General features: G+C 40.6%; 1 protein-coding gene across 3 annotated transcripts in view; it reads right to left on the bottom strand.

The window, feature by feature from the left end:
• LOC143018209 (uncharacterized) overlaps positions 1-19,063 on the bottom strand; it is a 462,052-nt gene that overhangs the window by 81,831 nt on the left and 361,158 nt on the right. The gene's annotated exons all lie outside the window — the stretch shown is intronic.

Raw genomic sequence — 19,063 nt, 5'->3', positions numbered from 1 at the left:
GGACCTGTGATATGGTAAGCTTCTAGTGTTGTAAATTATATTACCAAGGTATGTGAAGCTTTCCAAGACCTCAAGATCCTTGTCACATATACACACACTGAACTGTATCATCCAGTAAGCTCCCAAACGCCTGATCCTTGGAATATTTGCATAAAATCGTTTTTGTTTTGGCCATAATCAAGTAAAAGAGTATGCCACGCTCATAAAGGCCAAATGCAAACGGTAGCGGAACACCAAAGGTGGCGGCACACTAGAAATTTTCGCTAGCTTGCTACTTGCTTTTGCTACTTCCTTTGAGCAGAAACGACTTCGGGTATGATTTTTTTTTCATATTTCCAAATGTCAAATTACTCTTGCGTCATATAATGACAAACTGAATGACGAAGTAAGAGAAGTTAAGTCTATATGGATGTTTGATGCATTGTTGAGATGCTCTTACTTAAGTCTAGAACATCACAACCGAAGTCGTTTCTACTCAAACGAAGCAGGAAAAGCAGCTAGCACGCTTCTAGTGTGCTACCGCCTTAACACATACTGTGGACAGTAGAGCCATATTTAGTGTTGTAACAAATAACAGGTCCGATACGTGTAATAACCTTGAGTATACTTAGCGCCATTGAATTACAGTGGCATGTATATAAGACGCCTATTAAGGCGCTAGTAATCAACCTCAAGGGACAATAGGGTCGTTCCTTGGGCAAGGAACTTTATTGATTAGCGAAATCTATTGATCATTATTCTTAAAACACGCGGACGCCTCCCCCCCCCACCCCCCCTCCCCCACACCCACCCACGCTCACACGTCGCGTAACGATTTCGTAACAAGAACCACAGTATACTGTATTGTCTTCTTTGCAATACATCGACAACAAGGAGCTATATTCCTATTATTTGATATACAAGGAGATCACTGTGGTCTTGAGTTCCACGGAGTGGGAACCCACTTACACTCTCTGGAAAGGCGTAGAGTGCGAGGTGATCTAATAGAGGTGTTCAAGTGGATCAAAGGGTGATCACAAGGGTGATGCAAACAAGGTCAACAAATGGAATAGTCATAGTAACCATGTAGTGAGTGCTGAAACTATCAGTTGTTTTAAGAAACGGTTAGACAACTTTATGGATGAGGATGGCAAGTGGCGATGGATGGGGATGACAGCTGCCTTGTGTAGGCCTCATGGTCTCTTGCAGTCTCCTTCATTCTTATGTTCTTATGTTCACGGTCCTAAGGACAATTCAATAATGTGTCTAATATTCGTGTAGGTTTAACTTCTCATATTTTGTCATTCATCTTCTCAATGTATGACGCAAAGATGATTTGACATTCAGAGATTTGAAAAATAAAATATTTTATAACCTAAGTCGTTTCTACTCAAACGAACTCACTCGAGTCGCGTATGTGTGAAAGAGTCTTAAGGGCCATTTACACGGTCAAACAGTTTGACAAACCCGGTTTGTCTGACAAGTGCTTGAGGTAATGTTTGACCGTGTGAATGGGATATTTGGTCGTCAAACACGTTTGTCGAACGTGTTTGACAACCAAATACCCTATTCACACGGTCAAACATCACCTCAAACACTTGTTTGACAAACCGGGTTTGTCAAACCGTTTGACCGTCTAAATGCCCTTTTCAGAAGATAGAGACTGTGGGAGGACGGGATTAAAGAAAACGTGGTGGCGGGAGACATGAATGCAAAAATAGACAAGAGGGTGAAGGGGAGAATCATAGACGAAGATGAGGTGCTTAGACCAGGAGGCGCGTAGATGCGGCCGAAGCCGTAATCTTTGCCCTATGCGCTATGGGGACTGTTGGGGCAGGTAACAATCACTGCTGGGAATCGGAGAGGAGTGCGGGATTCGAACCCACAACTAAACGAATGCGATACCAGCACGTGTCCGATTACATCACCAACATTCATGGATAAAGATAGCAAATGCTTTGGTCACATGTAGGAAGACAACATAAGAGGGTACTAGCTTAGGATGTATGTATATATATATATATATATATATATATATTATATATATATATATATATATATATATATATATATATATATATATATATATATATATATATATATCCTAAGCTAGTACATACGAGCTAGTATATACGGGCAGGATATTTTCTCTTATACATACTTCATTAAAAGTGATGGCCAATCGTGCATTTATAATTTTCTTAAATGTATTTTCCATATGTATTACTCTGTACTTATGCTTCTTTGAAAGGAGGTTTATGACTTTATTGTAGGTGGTCATGTCTACTATATCCCGATTTCGGGTTCAAGACCCTTCTTCAGTAGCTTTTAGGGATATTCTATCGCGATATAGCAAACATAACCACCTATTTTGAAGACATAAACCTCCTTTTAAAGGAACATAAGTTTATAGTAAAGCATATGGAAAATATATTTAAGGAAATAATAAATACATAATTAGCCATCACTTTTAATGAAGTATGTATAAGAGAAAATCTCCTGCCCATATATACTATTGATATAATAAATGCGCTAGAAAAAACCTGACACTCGAAGCTTCACAAGTTCCCCCACTACGGGTATAAATGTTGTGACCAAGATGTTCTGTAACAAGTTCTCTGAGGAAGGTTATAATAACCGAAACGTAAGAACAATAAATGTATTCTTAGCCCATCTTCGTTTACCCTTCCCCACCTATCACTCTCTCATTTGTCTTAAACAATTTATCAATATATACATATACATATATATATATATATATATATATATATATACACATATATATATATGAATAAAGCTAGCATGCTGAAAACGTATCAGAATTGTTCAATTGTTCTTAGAATGTGTTCTAGTTACCAGAAGGCTAGAAAGTAAACTGATGGACACAGATTTTCGGTGAGAAGTAGCCGAAGGTATGAAGAACTTGGCGAAGGAGATAAAGGAGGACCGAGGGATGTCCAAAGAAAATATACAATGAGAAAACTTGAGTTAAGAAAAAGGGGCTCACGAAAAGTTATGAGGAAAGTTACCTTGGCATACAAAGAAAATGAGAAAATAATTTGATTTGAGGTAAGAACGACGAGAGAGATGAAGTAAGACGAGAAATGTATAATGAAGGGAGACAAAGGGTAATAGAAGAATATAAAAAGATAATAAAGTAACGTTGTAGAGTATTTACAAAATACACAAGACGCCAAAATCGAACATAAGACAGGACTGCCTTTATCGAAAAAATAGAATGAAAGGAAAAAGTATTAATACAAGAGGAAAGAAATTAACGTAGATAGAATATTTACAGAATACATAATACGTAAATATCGAACATAAGACAGGATTGGCTTTATCGAAATAATAGAATGACAGAAAAAAAGTGGTAATACGAAAGGAAAGAAATTAAATGTTACGTAGATAGAGCATTTTTTAAATACATTAGATGTAAAAAATCAAACATATGGCAAATTTGCCTTCATTGAGAATGGAGGCAACGAGAAAGGGGAAACGCATTGTCGGATGGGCGATTCTGGGAAGGAGAGTAGGCGTTTGAAAATATACCTTAACGTGATTTGAACACGATGCAGCACTCAGGGCTGCTAGCAAACAAGGTTGTGGGAATTGGTAACAACCTCTGGGGGATTTACGAGGGAGGCTAGAATACTCTGACCTTTAACCCCAGCGTCCAATTTATAGGAACACTATGATATGGTTTAACATCACAAACTCCACAACTCCTCCCCGTTATCGTGAGGCTAGTACCGTGCCCCTTACAGAGGACTTTGTGGCGTGAAATTCGATGAACCATGCCCTTAGGTCAACTTCGCCGGTGGCAGGGTTCGAACCGACGTTCCCTCGCCCTTCACCGCAAGTAACGACGCCCTTAGAACTGCAGACTAGACTCACAGATCTCTTACTAGAGTCTGTTCTGGTGACTGAATGACATTAATACAGACACCTTCAGTTGTTACTAGTCAATGGGTTATCGCAATGGGCTTCACCAGCGTCGACGGTTGTGAGTTCGTTTGAGCAAAAACGACTTCGGTTACAATATTCAAATTTTCAAATCTCCAGATATCAAATTATCTTTCCGTCATATGTAGCAAAGCTGAATGATGAACTAAGAGATTGTAGATTTATACGAATGTTAGACATACTATTGAAATGTTCTTAGAGTGGTCTAAATTTCTGTAAGCCCAAGTCATATTCTAGATATTCAAATGGAGGTTGGACGTAGGATGTCGGAGGAAAAATAGCCCAGTGTGATAATCCCATTAGAGCGTAGGGAGACGAGAGTGAACGAAAAAGAAAGAGAAAAAAAAAACGAACGAAGATTAAACTGAAATGAAATACAGCGAAACAGATAAGATTTGCATTTGTGAATAAATTCAGATAAAGGGAAGAAACTGAGCGGAGAAATTAACCATTTCATTTGAATTTCACTTAAAACTTAGGGGACAAGGACAATTTCAGACGAAAAAAAGTTGAAATTATTTGGAAAAGAGTGAAAATGGTGACGCAAGTGAATAAACTGTATACAGACAATGGAGGAAGAGAAAGCTGAAGTATGCGAGTTACAATGGTAAAGCATACTGACAAGAGACCTTTTAGTCCATAAAGCAACTGGATGAATGAATGAATAAATATACAAATGAATAACTGAATGAATATATAAATGAACACACACACAAACACACACACATATATATATATGTGTATATATATATATATATATATATATATATACATACACACACATACACACACACACACACACACACACACACACACACACACACACATATATATATATATATATATATGTATATATGTATATGTATATATATATATGTATATATGTATATTATATATACACACACACACACACACACACACATATATATATATATATATATATACAACACTACTTAGATGTAATATGAACCACTTTAGGAGTACGTGAAGAAAGTAAAGAATATGGGTAGAATACCAAATAAATGTTTAGGGTTAATTAAAAAAACAGAGAATGATCAACAGACAGTGTGAATCCAGAGCTAAACGGGAAAGGAACAGATAAAACACTCTGGATGGAAACAGCACATGACTAGGGGCGTGACCATGCTGGGGCCCAAGATCCAAAGAGGTGACTGGATATATGAGAGAGAGGAAGAAAGAAAAAAAAAAAACAAAGGCGCTATTGGCATTGGATATGTGAAGAAAACGGAAGAAATCGAGGCGGCTGGACAAAGAGAGCTACCTTTGTGAGAATCAACACCGTGTGAGATCGAAACCTTTATTGGTACGACGTTTCGCTTGTTATAGCTTTTTCAAGTACAGACATACGTCAAACACTCTGAGTACATATAGGCCGACGAGGAAGGAACTGGGAGAGGCTACCTTTATTGTTGGACAGCCTCTTGGCGTCCGTGGATTCTGACAACTCTTACTGGAGGTCTACCAACACAGATATGTTGTGTTCATGTCTATGACCTAGTGGAGGAGAGGAATGGAAGGAGAGGGCAAGTACCAAAACCCCGCCCAGTACTTTCGCGTTTCCATCCCTCACCTCTCATTGGAGAACCATGGCGACATTACACAACCCAAGCGCAGCCCCACCCTCACCATAAGCCATGCATTCTCTTGGTTATCAATCTTCACACAATCTCTACTACTCACGGAAAGTCTTTTGACCGATGTCAGCAAACTTACTTTCCTTTTTCCCATACATCCACAACACATCTCATAATGCCTTCCTACCATTCATGACGCCTCCAAACCTATGAAAACACAAAAGGCAGCCTTACCTTTTGCTAAAAAAAATCATCGCATATCTGCCTCACTGCGGTAGTTTTATCTACATATCCCCTTTCTTTTCTAAATCCACAATGATGTTCCCCATTTATTCCCTCTCTTCCCCTTCTAATCCTCCCAATTAACACCCTTACATACAACTTGTCAACTACACTGAAGATATTGATTCCTCTGAGGATACTACATTCAGATTTGTCCCCTTTTCTCTTACATAGTGGAACTACACATGCACCCCAGTCCATTTGCACACTTCTCTTCCTAGACACACATAAAACAATCATACTAACCAATCTACTACAACTGATCCTTCGTTCGCTAGAGACTTCATTCAATTCAGGTGCACACTTCTCCTCCTAGACACCTTCTAAACTATTCCACATATTTATACATCTATATGGAAAACTGTATTTCTTTACATCCTTTCGACATGTGGTCTTTCTTAATTTATTTCCATTGCCTTTTAAAGCCCTTCCATCTTTAATCAGGAGATCTCTTCTATCAATGCAATCTATCCCCTTTAGTGACCTGAACACTGTAAACATGTCACCTCTTTCTCTTCGATCTTTCAAAGTTGGTAGACCCACTGCTTTTAGTCTCTCCTCATTTGGTTTATCTGCCAGGCTGGGGACCAATTTGGTTGCTGCCATTTGTATTCTCTCAATCTTGCTTATATCCTTCACTCTGTGTGGGGACCATACCATAGACGCATATTCCAGTCTTGGACGTATCAGGGTTTCAGTGAGTTTTTTTTTAACCATTTCTTCATCCATATGACGGAACGCCACTTTAATCTTCTGCAGTAGTCCATATGTCTCTCCCATAATCCTGCTGATATATTTGTCAGGTGACAGGTTGTCTGTTATCAAGACTCCCAAGTCTTTCTCCTCTTTTGCTTTCGTAATGGGTTCGCTTCCCAAGGAATAGTCTAAGGGTGGCCCTATTGCCCCTATTGCCCATTTCCAGTACTTTGCATTATCATTAATATTATTATTATCATTATTATTATTATTATTTTTTTGACTTCTTTTCCTATCCTTGGCTCCATCCAAAAATCGTTTCTAGATCTTTTAGCAACGTTCTACCGTCTTTCTTATTTTTCACTCTTCCCGTGATTTTTGTATCATCTACAAACATGTTGACATAGCTTGTTGTTCCTTCCATGTCATTAACATAGACAAGAAGCATTATTGGTGTGTGTGCGTGTGTGTGTGTATGTGTGTGTGTGTGTGTGTGTGTGTGTGTGTGTGTGTGTGTGTGTGTGTGTGTGTGTGTGTGAGAGAGAGAGAGAGAGAGAGAGAGAAATTCACCGTGGTCTATGGATCACGTGTTGGACTTGTGACTGACAGCTATTACCCTCCCGGAAGAGAGCTCAGAGCTCATATATGACCGATCTATGGGTACCGCTGTGACCTTACACGCACAAACACTCCCAACTCCCCGCCCACGAGAGTTGGAGTAACGACACGCAGTGCAGCGATACTGAAATTATTTCAGCCCTGGGCGGGATTTGAACTCGGACCGCTGTAGCAGCAGTTGCGAACGCTATCACTGTGTGTGTGTGTTTGTGTGATTCACCATGGTCTTGGATCACGTGTTGAACTCATGATTGACAGTTATTAACCTCCCGGATGAGATGTGTGTGTGTGTGTGTGTGTGTGTGTGTGTGTGTGTGTGTGTGTGTGTGTGTGTGTGTGTGTGTGTGTGCGTTTGCGCATGTATGTACGTATATGACAACAGTATTACCCATAGATCGGGCCACATATAAGCTCTGAGCTCTCATTCGGGAGGGTAATATCTGTCGATCATTTGTTCCACACGTAATCCAAGTCCATGGTGAATCACTTTCTCTCTCTCTCTCTCTCTCTCAAACACACACACACACACACACACACACACACACACACACACACACACACACGTATATATACACAACACCAATAATGTTAAGCTCTTTCTTCGGTGTTTTAGCATTCACTCCTCTATTCTACCTGACGCTAGCTGATTTCTTTTAACCAAAGAAAACCTTCGCATCACAGTTATTCCTTTTGCAAAGTTTAATTTTACTACCTTTCTTCTGGGTGAAACTAGGTCTGTGGATACCAAACTGGGGGGGGGTAAGTTACCCCCCGTGGGGTAATTTACATTTTTTCGGAGGATAACGGAGGAGAGACAGAAAAAAAAAGTTAAGAATTGTGAAAATCAAGAAGCCAAGAAATCCTCAGTCAGCTCCCAGCACGCAACTCCATCTCGACATCTTTGGCAAGAGTCATTAGAAGATGCACAATGTTCAAATACAATAAATAAACGAAAATATCTCTAGTGTTTTAATCTAGCCACATATATCAATGTTGGCAACGTTTTGTGAACGGGGTAACATGCTTAAGGTGTCATAGTAAACTAGGAAACTAGTTGAAAAAGTTTGGGAACCACTGCACTAGGCGGTTCTAACCCTCTTCAACGAAAGGATTCGAACCTAGAAAGTTTTCTCTAACTTTTTTCCTCTGTTCTCCTAGTTCTCTGATGTGCTCAACAAAAATGTCTCTTAACTAAGCCGAAGGGATGAAGGGATCTAGGTAGCTTAAGGTGGCGGCACACTAGACTAGCATGCTACTCGTTTTTGCTAGTAGGAATGACTTCTGTTACAATATTTTAGACTTTCGTAAGAACATCTCAGCAAAGTGTCTAACATTCGCATTCTAGGTTTAACTTTTCTTAGTTCGTCATTCAGCTTCTAACTATATGACTCATGAGTAATTTGACATTTGGAATTTTGAAGAAAAAAAAAGAGCGCAACAGAGGTCGTTTGTACTCAAACGAAATAGCAAAAGCAAGTAGCATGCTAGCGAGAAATGCCTAGTGTGCCGCCACCCTTGCTCCTGCCGGCGCTAACCAGAACAAAAGCAATGAATGAGTTCCTTCGTGTCTTCAGAGGCAATGGACACCTCTGTGTAACGACCAATCGACCCGGTCTTAGAATATCGAATGAAAATTAAATATCCAGTGTATTCTCAGGATGTCCGTGTTTTGTGCTTTCATTGTCACGCCTAGTATACCAGTGTTAGTGTTGTATTAGTATGTAGATCATTTATTCCTTCTTCGTAACACTGTTGTCCATGTCACAGACACACTGAGTATTCTCGCATGTCACTGCACTGAGAAAGCGTGTATCCGACCCCAGAAATTGATGCGGTTCAATATAAGCTCTTACAGTGTTAAACAGTGCTTGTCAGTGTCATTACACGTATATTGGATGCGGCAAGATTCAAACTCATCACTGCACGTGAACCACGTCGTAGTGGAAGAAGTGCTTTGCGTTGGGGGAGAAATCGACATCTCACATGGCAAGACCGACAGGATATCCAACGTATCATATCAATGACATTTACGTTCCAGTGAACCGTGCATCATCCATTTCGAATATTTCTGTGGTTAAAGTCCATTTACCGGAGGCATGGGTCCTGATCTACGAGTTCCACCTTCTGTATTTATGTGGAGACTTCCACTTTACACATCCGGGGTCTCTTTAACGAAATGTATACAATAGTCTTCCAATCCAACCGTTTCACTGTCTTGGATGAAACACAACCGTCCACGTTCCGTATACGGAGATTACGTGACGTCAACAATGGCATATCATATTGCAGAACCACGAGTGTTTCACATATCGAAGAAAAACATAAACTTCACAAAGCCAATAAAGTATCCCACGTCGTTAAGAAAGTACAGTACTTCACGTGCTGGCCACGAGGACATTCCAGTCGACATAAACAATGGTATTCCACACTGCGGAGAGGGTAGTATTTCACACTATAGTGGGGTGTCACACACTACGTACAGAGGATAGAAAATGGTGTATTTTTTCACGTGCTCTGAGGGACGTAATCAGCTGGTGCAGACGACATTCGCCGGCAACGCGGTGAAGCAGAGTTGGTTGAGGGTGGAGAAGGGTGCGAGGAACAGCTGACAGAGAAACAGCTGGTGCAGGGAGAAAGGGGGAGGCGGGAAGAGCTGGTGCAGTAGAGGTGTTGCGGTACAGGTGGCGCACTACAGCTGACGCAGTACAGCTAGCTGGCGCGGCCCACGATTGTCGACTGAGGGTCTCACTTGGCTTGCTTGTCTACGGCCACCTCCTCGTATTGGATTCCAGGCAGTGGCGACGACGCCCGGGCCGGTCAGCTGCACGCTGCTCCTGCTGCTGCTGCTGCTTCTGCTGCTGCCGCTGCTGCCCGGCCACCGCTCCTGCTGCCCCGGCCTCTGCTTCTGCCCGGCCGCGACTTCTGCTTGCTGCTGCAGCTGGTTTTCCGTATACTAAAGCCTCTGTTGTTACAACCACAGCTGTTCGCTTTGCCTCAGCTGTTTTGTTTTTGGCTGGTTCGACTCATCCTAATGAAATCACTGCAGCTGGATTTGTCGTTGGTGATTAGCTGTTTAGTGTTGCCCCAGTGCCTTGATATCCCTCTGCTCGCGCTCCTGCTGTCCTTGCTACCATTGCAGTTGGTTTCCCTACATTTGTCAGGATTCCATTTCATCCTGTTGACACTGTTGCTGCTTCTCTTGCAGCTAATTTCCTGGTGTAGCTGCTTCTCCTTGTATTGCTCATCCTACATCTATTCCTTCATCTTCCTCTACTGATGCTGTTCTTGAGTCGCGCCTGCTATGTTTTCTCAACTCCTGTTGTTGTTGTTTATGTTTATGTTGTTCTTATGTTGCTGTTTATGTTGTTGTTCTTGTTGTTTATGTTGTTGTTATGTTTATGATGTTGATATATTGTTGTTGTTTATGTTGTTATGTTTATGTTGTTGTTTATGTTATTGTTGTTATATTGTTTATGGTGTTGTTTATGTTATGTTGTTGTTTTTATGCTGTTGTTATGTTGTTGTTAAGTTTGTTGTTTTTATGTTGTTTTTGTTGTTACTAGACTTTCTACGATTGTAATTGTTCTTCTTGAAACAGCCAAGTTTTTTACTTCCCTTTTGCCCCATGTATTTCCAATGCCTTCTCAGCTGTTGAACCTGTTTACACAGCTGCACTCACTGATGTCAGCGTACACTCAAGCAGCTGGAAGCGTATTCAAACAATAAGCCAAGCAGACATGGACAAATATAGATTTAAGAAGAAAGTGGGGAAGAATTGGTTTACCAATAGAGTGGTTAACGAATGGAATAGACTTAGTAACCATATAGTGAGCGCTGAAACTATCGGTTGCTTTAAGAGAAGGTTAGATAACTTTATGGGTGGGGATGATAGGTGGTAATGGACATGGAACTACCTAGTGTAGGCTTTATGGTCTCTTGCAGTCTCCTTCATTCTTATATTCTTATCTTTTTATATGACCTAAACGTGAAACTGCTAAAACAGATTTATTATTTATATATTTTTTATACTCCCAGCAGTTGCATTGAGTACACTCGCAGTTGCAACGACCGTCCGCGTGCAGCTGGTTTTGTCTATTACGAAGGTAATTCTGCGAAGGAATAATTAAACAGCCGTGTGTCATATCTGACACGGCACCTGTTATGTCACACGGTATATCGGCATGTAAACGCAGTGTCCTTCATGTGACATGGCACATGAGATGACACAGCAACGCTCCTGTAAGTCGGGATCTTTTCGTGTGACATGACACTATATGACACGACCACGCTCTTCAGGGACGTGAAAGTGGGGTTCTTTGTGTCACATGACACTACATGATGCAAAGATTGTCTTTTGTGTCATATAGGACGGATACGAGGAGTGTCATTTGTAAGATATGACACAGTGATTTGTGCATGGGTGTGACTCATATGACACGGCTACAGTTTACGACACAAACAAATATATACTCCACAGGAATGTGGAGACTGCCAAGCGTGGTGCATTAGCATGATAAGATCACATATATAAATTAGGTTAGATTGCATTCATCATAATGTACAATGCAATGGTGTACAGATATCAACAGAACGCACAAGCTGCAATGTGCAGCATAATATATAACTCTTTGAGACAGTCAGTACGATAAGATAGGAATATGTAATAAATATTACACGTATTCTGACATAGGCGTAGTTGATCATATCTTGATATTTACACTAATGACCCACTTTCGGAGAAGAATAGGCGAAAGTAAAGAGATCCGTATATTTCGGTCACTATCTGTGATCCTCTTCAGCAGCTGAAGATCACAGATAGTGATCGAAATATATGGATCTCTTTACTTTTGCCTATTCTTCTCCGAAAGTGGGTCATTAGTGTAATTTTACCAATGTGCTACGACATTACTTTGTTGTGATCTTGATATTTGTTTTAAACTGAGCTCCTCTGGGCAGCCTCAGCCTCGTCTGACCTCAAACTCGCCTCGCCTCAACCTCGCTGCCGTTTCACCTCAATCTCACATCTATTAATATTCCCTCAGCCTCAAACCCAATGCAACCTCAATTTTACCCTAACCTCAAAACCATTTAAACCTCAACCGACCATCAAAGTACGATTATCGCTCAAGGCTGAACAATGATTGTCAACGATTATCTAGAGAACTGATTTTTTTTTTTTTTTTTTTTGGCTTTGAGCTGCAAAGCACAAAGCTGATAACTTTAACCGAACCTACTGTGCCAAGGCGTTTACCCAAATATGATGCCAGGTAGCAGTGGTAGGCTAAAAATAGCACTGAGCAAATTGTACGTTTAGAAAAAAACATATTTTCTCGGACCTGCCTTAACCGTCATGACCTAGTCTGACCTGTTCAGCCTCAACTCAACCCTTGCCTCAACCCTGTCCCTCTGTAATCCTGTTTTATACTGCGTCTGCCAACAGCCGCGTCTGCCAACAGAATCATCACTTTAAACCATTACTAGGCAGACACCATCCCAGACAGACACTACTGCATCTGCCAACAGCCGCGTCTGCCAACAGAATCATCACTTTAAACCATTACTAGGCAGATACCATCCCAGACAGACACTATGCCAATGGATCGCTAAACCAGAGAATCATCATACCAACAAGCACCACACCAAGCAGGGATAAAACTACAAAATCACTATACCAGGCAGGCACCATACCAGGAGATCATCCTTGGGAGACATCATACCAGCAGGTACCATACCAGGCAGGGATAAAACTATAGAATCACTATACCAGGAGATTATTGTGCTAGGTAGACATCATACCAGCAGGTACCATATCAGGCAGGGATAAAACTACAGAATAACTATACCAGGCAGGCACCATACCAGATCATCATCCTAGGGAGACATCATACCAGTGGGTACCATACCAGACAGGGATCAAGCTATAGAATCACTATACCAGTCGGGTAGCATGATAGGCAGACACCACAAGGTGCTCTCGATATCAGTGAATTACCATATCGTCAAATACCAAACCAGGAAGGAACCATACCAGGAAGGCACGCACCATACCAAGAAAACGTGATGTGAGAGAAGTTTAATGTCAGGCAATCACCACAACTGAGAAACGTAGTACTGTGGAGATATCACACCAGGAAAATATCAGTCCCGGGGTGGATTTAGAAAAGAATGTCAATTGCAATGTCAGTTTCCAGGCGTTATCACACTGGGCTATTTTTCCTCCAACCTCCGGTTTACTGGCGGGCGGTACCGCCCACCTCCATAATCTTTTCTATTTGATATGATGAAGGAAAATAATTTTCCTCCAGCATGTCATATTTCTTTCCAAAAGCTGCGGGCTGCAAATCTGCTCCAACAGTCGGAGGAAAAAAAGTCCAGTGTGATAACGCCTTTACTACGTCGATCATAATTTCATCCAGGAAGTACAAGATCGAAATGGGCCGAACGTTATTAGTGAAATCACTAACTGGAGATGTGATGTTACTGCTTAGTCATCATTAGGAAGGTTTTAATCATTTGTTTTCTTGGACACAGTACTGAGGGAAGTACCTTGATGTGTGCAACCATGCCGTTTGCAGCTGTGAATGCTATTGCGTGCAATTATGCAAGATGACACGTGCAACACCCTTCAACTCGATGTTATACTTCTCATATTTGGTTCCGGGTAACCCCAAGCAACTACCTTCGGTTGGAGGCTGACCGACGGCTACTTCGGTTGAGTTTTAGCTAAAAAAGAATTCCTTTACTTCCAATTGCTAACATGTTGGAAAACTATCCCCAGTTGCCCTCCACACCTTTCTCCTGTTGTGACTTTTACCCATCACCAGTGGACAAATGTCCCCTAACATTTCACATTTGTTCATTGTCGGATGACAATTGACCTCCATATGGACAGTTGGTCCCTCTCCTCCTTAACCTTTTCTAGGCTCCAATGACCTTCCCTAGTTCCTCCGGATCTTCTGTCCATCAATTAATCAATCAGTAGACAAATGCTCCCTCACCTTATTTCTTCCTATTTTCACATTAGTTTATCGGTGGACAAGTGACCTAGGCACAGACAATTAGTCCCTTTCCTCCATAACCTTTCCTAGGCTCTAATGACTTCCCTCCGTTCCCCCGGATCTTCTGTCCATCATCAGTGGACAAATGTCCCCTCACCTTATTTCTTCACCTTTCACATTTGTTCATAGGCTGTGGACAAATGACCTGCGAACAGACAACTGCTCCCTCTCTTTAACCTTTCCTAGGCTCTAATGACCTCCCTCTGTTCCCCCGGATCTTCTGTCCATCATTAGTGGACAAATGTCTCCTCACCTTATTTCTTACCCTTTCGCATTTGTCCATGGGGGGTGGACAAATGACCTGCACACAGACAATTGCTCCCTTTCCAACATTAACCTTAGGCTCCAATAACCTTCAACCGTTCCCTCGGATCCTCCTATTTAATCTCAGTTACGTGTACCATGACAATGTCCTTCGTAAAGATGTAACAGACGAAACGTCGAAGTAATAAGGGATCCGTCCTCACATGGTGTTTATCATGATTGAAGAATTGTCAATTTTTTTTAAGACTCTCCCAAATTACTGATTTTTTTTTTCTTATTTTTTTTCTTATCAGCTACGAAAAAACGGTGACATTTTATGCCTCTCTGATGGAGGATTTGGTCGATATCCGACAGACTTGTTTTCCTTTGGTAAATAGAATAGCATAGTTTAAGACAAAACAAAGCTTATAATGTATGCCATTGGATTCTGTGGCGCCAACTTGCTGTTTTTATTCTGTTTCCCTACAGACCCTCAACGTCCCTCAACCTAATATAGTATACGTAAATCACACAAGAACATAAGAATGAAAGAGACTTGAAGAGACCATAAGGCCTACACTAGGTAGTTTCATGTCCATTGCCACCTATTATTCCCATCCATAAAGTTATCTAACTTTCTCTTCAGGTGATATCACCCATCAGGTGAAGGGTGGCTCGCCGCGTCAATCACCCTTGTACAGCCACCTTAGGCCCTGTTCACACTAGCGGTTTCAATCGCGGCGGTTCAATTACAGTGTAAGTCAATGGAGACATTAACACATAACTACACAGTTTTTCCTTGACTATGCGGTACCGCCGCGGTTTCCGCGCGGTTCAAACCGCTAGTGTGAACAGGGCGTTATGCTGAAAACACGTGAGGCATCTCTCTAGCAATATAACGTGTCGGGACCTCTTTTTTTTTTTTTTTTTTTTTTTTTTTTTTTTTCCCAAACAACGAAAGTCAAGTGAAGGACTTCGAGATAACAAAATCGTCCAATAACATCTTCATTACCGGGTGACACTGTTCCTTTGACTCTAACTGCTGCTAAAATCCCGTTAATTTACGTGGTACTCCTTCGACATCCTACCAAGTGGTTATCACACTAGGCTATTTTTCCTCCAACACTCTACCTCCAACCTCCATTCGAATTACTAGAATACAACTTCGCTGACAGAAACCTAGATATCTCTGAGAACATTTCAACAGTAAGTCTAACATTCGTATAGATTTACAATCTTAGTTCATCATTAATCTTTGCTAGATATGACGGAAAGATAATTTGATATTTTGAGATTTGAAAAATGAATATTGCAACCGAAGTCGTTTTTACTCGAACCGTCAACGCGTCGGCGATGGTGAAGCTCATGGAAGCCCAGTGTGATAACCCCCTCACCATGTAGATCCTGCTATAACAAGCTCCAGTTCCGGGCCACTGGAATGATGAAGTCCTGGCGGGTGATAGTCTCGCAAACGAGGAGGAGGAGGAGGAGGAGGAGGAGAAGTAGAAAGAGGAAAAGAAGAAGAAGAATAAGTACGAGGAGGAGGAGAAGAAGAAGAAGAAGAAGAAGAAGAAGAAGAAGAAGAAGAAGAAGAAGAAGAAGAAGAAGAAGAAGAAGAAGAAGAAGAAGAAGAAGAAGAAGAAGGTGAAGAGTAAGGAAAAGAAGGAGAAGGAGAAGTAGAAGTAAAAGAAAGAAAAGAAGAGGGAGAAAAAGGAGAAGGAGAAGAAGAAGAAGGAGAAGAAGAAGACGAACCTCCCGCGCTATTTAACGAGAAAGAAAAGAGCTGAAAGGGGTCTCGACCCGTTGAGACACAGTTCAGTCACGGTGTCGTCCCTCAGAGACATAATTTCAGAATACTTTGTAGATATTTTCTTTTTCTTGGATAACGTCCAACGGTTTTTATCCACTTCATTGGATAACGTCCAACGGTTTTTATCCACTTCATTGGATAACGTCCAACGGTTTTTATCCACTTCATTGGATAACGTCCAACGTTTTTTTATCCAGCTGATTGAATCCATATTGATCTTGTTAAAGGATAGTCAGACGTCTTTCAACCCCATTATCAAGTTAAACAGAATCATTATATGTTAACCTGAACAATATTTGTTAAGTATAACATTGTGCTGAAGCACTAGACTTTGCAAAGTCGTTTCAGCTTTCATAATGACACCAAACATTGCTAAAGTTGAATGTAATGTTCATTCTAAAACTACTTCTTTAAACTATGGCAATACGTCAGAACTATTGCAATATTACAAAGGGGTAAAACTGGGTGAAATCACTAGATTATATGCCTACAGTGACAACAGTGCGAACAGTGCCAGGTCACGTTTCTGGAATGGGTGCCAAGACAGCCAGGATTGTCCGCCCGATTTTTTTTTTCAGCTTCCAGAAACCGGGACCAAATTTCCTACCCAACTTCCTCAGTTCCATAAACAGCGATAGTCCGACCATTTAAGCAAAATCCAGCCACTACTCTGGCTGGGCACCCACAGTTCAGAAAAAAAAAATACAGTTTCCAACATTAGAATATGTGTGTGTTTGTGTGCGTGTGTGGAAAAGGGTCGGAGGAGAAGGAAGAGGAAAGGAAGAGAGAATGATGGGGTCGAAGACCTTTATCGTGAGAGAATGAAGATGAGATTGAGGGGGGGGGGATATCAAGACTCCATGTTGGCTGTGTACAGGAAAAACTAGCAAGGACGCTCCCTTATTTGAAATACTATGGGTGCTGTTAAATACTACCATATGTGCTTGCGTATAAAACGCGCTTTGTTATTTTGAAATGTATTACAGAACTGCCCTGCATCTAATACAACCGTATTACGAATGCACAGAATTATACATTTTCTCTACAAAAAAAAAAAAAAAATCTGCCAATAAATGCATGATGGAACATACTATTTTTTCTACAAATAGGGTTGCGTCTTATACGATACATGATGGAACATACTATTTTTTTTCTACAAATAGGGGTGCGCCTTATCTGATGGTATTACTTATACGCCGGGAATTACGTTATACTACTGTAAGGCCGCTACGGCCAAAGGTCATAAGGACACCAAAGGAAGGGGAAATGCATGAGGACCTTACGAGGGGAAATTAGAAAGGTCAAATCTTCGTAGGGATGTTCAGAGAAAGGAAATGCTGCCTAAGGATTATATTTGTGGAAATGTCAAAGATCAAAGACTTTTGTTGGCTTGACAAAGAAAGAAACGAGGAAAGGGGTACATAGTCCTTGCTTTAGGAAATGGTGAGATGAAAGATCTCCGTAGAGAGGTTTATGCGAGTACATGCGTATAACTGAGTTGAAAAATAATTGCGAAAGTGACAAAATATAGTTAAGAATCTAATATTTAAATGCTAATGGGAGTGAAGAGGGGTCTATATAAAGTTGCAAAGTAAATTAAGAAAATATATAGAAGGAAATGGAATAAAATAGAATAAAAGAAAAGAAAAATGAATAATAAAAATTATGATCATAATGTAATCATAACAACAATAATACTATAAACAATAATAATGACAACAATAATAACAATAGTGATAAGATTATTATAACATAAAACAACAGTATTGTAATAATAATGATAATAATAATGATAATAATAATGATAATAATAATAATAATAATAATAATAATAATAATAATATTGATATTAATAATAATAATATTAATGATAATGGAAAAATAATAATATAAATGATAATAATAATAATAATAATAATAATAATAATGATAATAATAATAATGATAATAATAACAATAACAATACTAATGATAATGGAAAAATAATAATAACAATAATAATAATAATAATAGATAATAATAATAATAGATAATAATAATAATAATAATAGACAATGATAATAATAATAGACAATAATAATAATAGACAATAAAATAATAATAATAATAATAATAATAATAATAATGATAATGATAATATGAAATAAAAAAGAAGAGTCGAAGAACTACATAAGGCTGGAAACTGGTAAGAAAAGGGGGAGTTGGGGGGGGGGGGGAGTTGGGGAGGGGGAGTTTGGGGGGGAGTGAGGGACTGAGGGAGCTGCAGATTTTTGATTGGGTGCCAAGGAAGCTCTTGGGGCTTCCAGAGGTTCTGCTGACGTATGGTAAGAATGGAAGGGAGAGGAAAGGAGGGAAGGGAGAGGAAAAAAGTGGGAGGAAGAGATTTGAGGGCAGGGGAGGGTAGGGGAGGAGAGGGGGGCGAGGGGACGAGGGAGGAGAGGGGGGTGAGGGGAAGAGGGAGGAGAGGGGGAGGAGAGGGGGAGGAGAGGGGGAGGGTAGGACAGAAGCTATGCTGATGTGTGGTAAGAATTGGGGGGGAGAGAATTGGGGGAAAGAGGGGAGGAAGGAAATGAAAGGAAGAGAGTGGAGGTCAGGAGAGGTCAGGGGAGGAGAGAGGGGGCAGAGGAGGAGAGTGTGTGGGGCTTGAGGGGGGGGGGCTTCACGATCTCCAGGGCTTGCACGCTCTCCCACACAGTTTCTTATTCTCAGATTGAAGCCCAGGTCTGCGCATGGGATAAGCCTCTTTCTTGCCTCCTTTGTTCCCAAAGTCGATCACCCTGCAACGCTCTGTGTGTCCATGGGCTGCAGGAGATATT

This window comes from Oratosquilla oratoria, chromosome 34 (assembly GCF_046742065.1).
Source record: "Oratosquilla oratoria isolate Oo_2021 chromosome 34, ASM4674206v1, whole genome shotgun sequence".
In the NCBI taxonomy this organism is placed as follows: domain Eukaryota; kingdom Metazoa; phylum Arthropoda; class Malacostraca; order Stomatopoda; family Squillidae; genus Oratosquilla; species Oratosquilla oratoria.
Note: the sequence above shows the minus strand (reverse complement) of the source record. Positions and strands in the feature narration are given on the sequence as shown.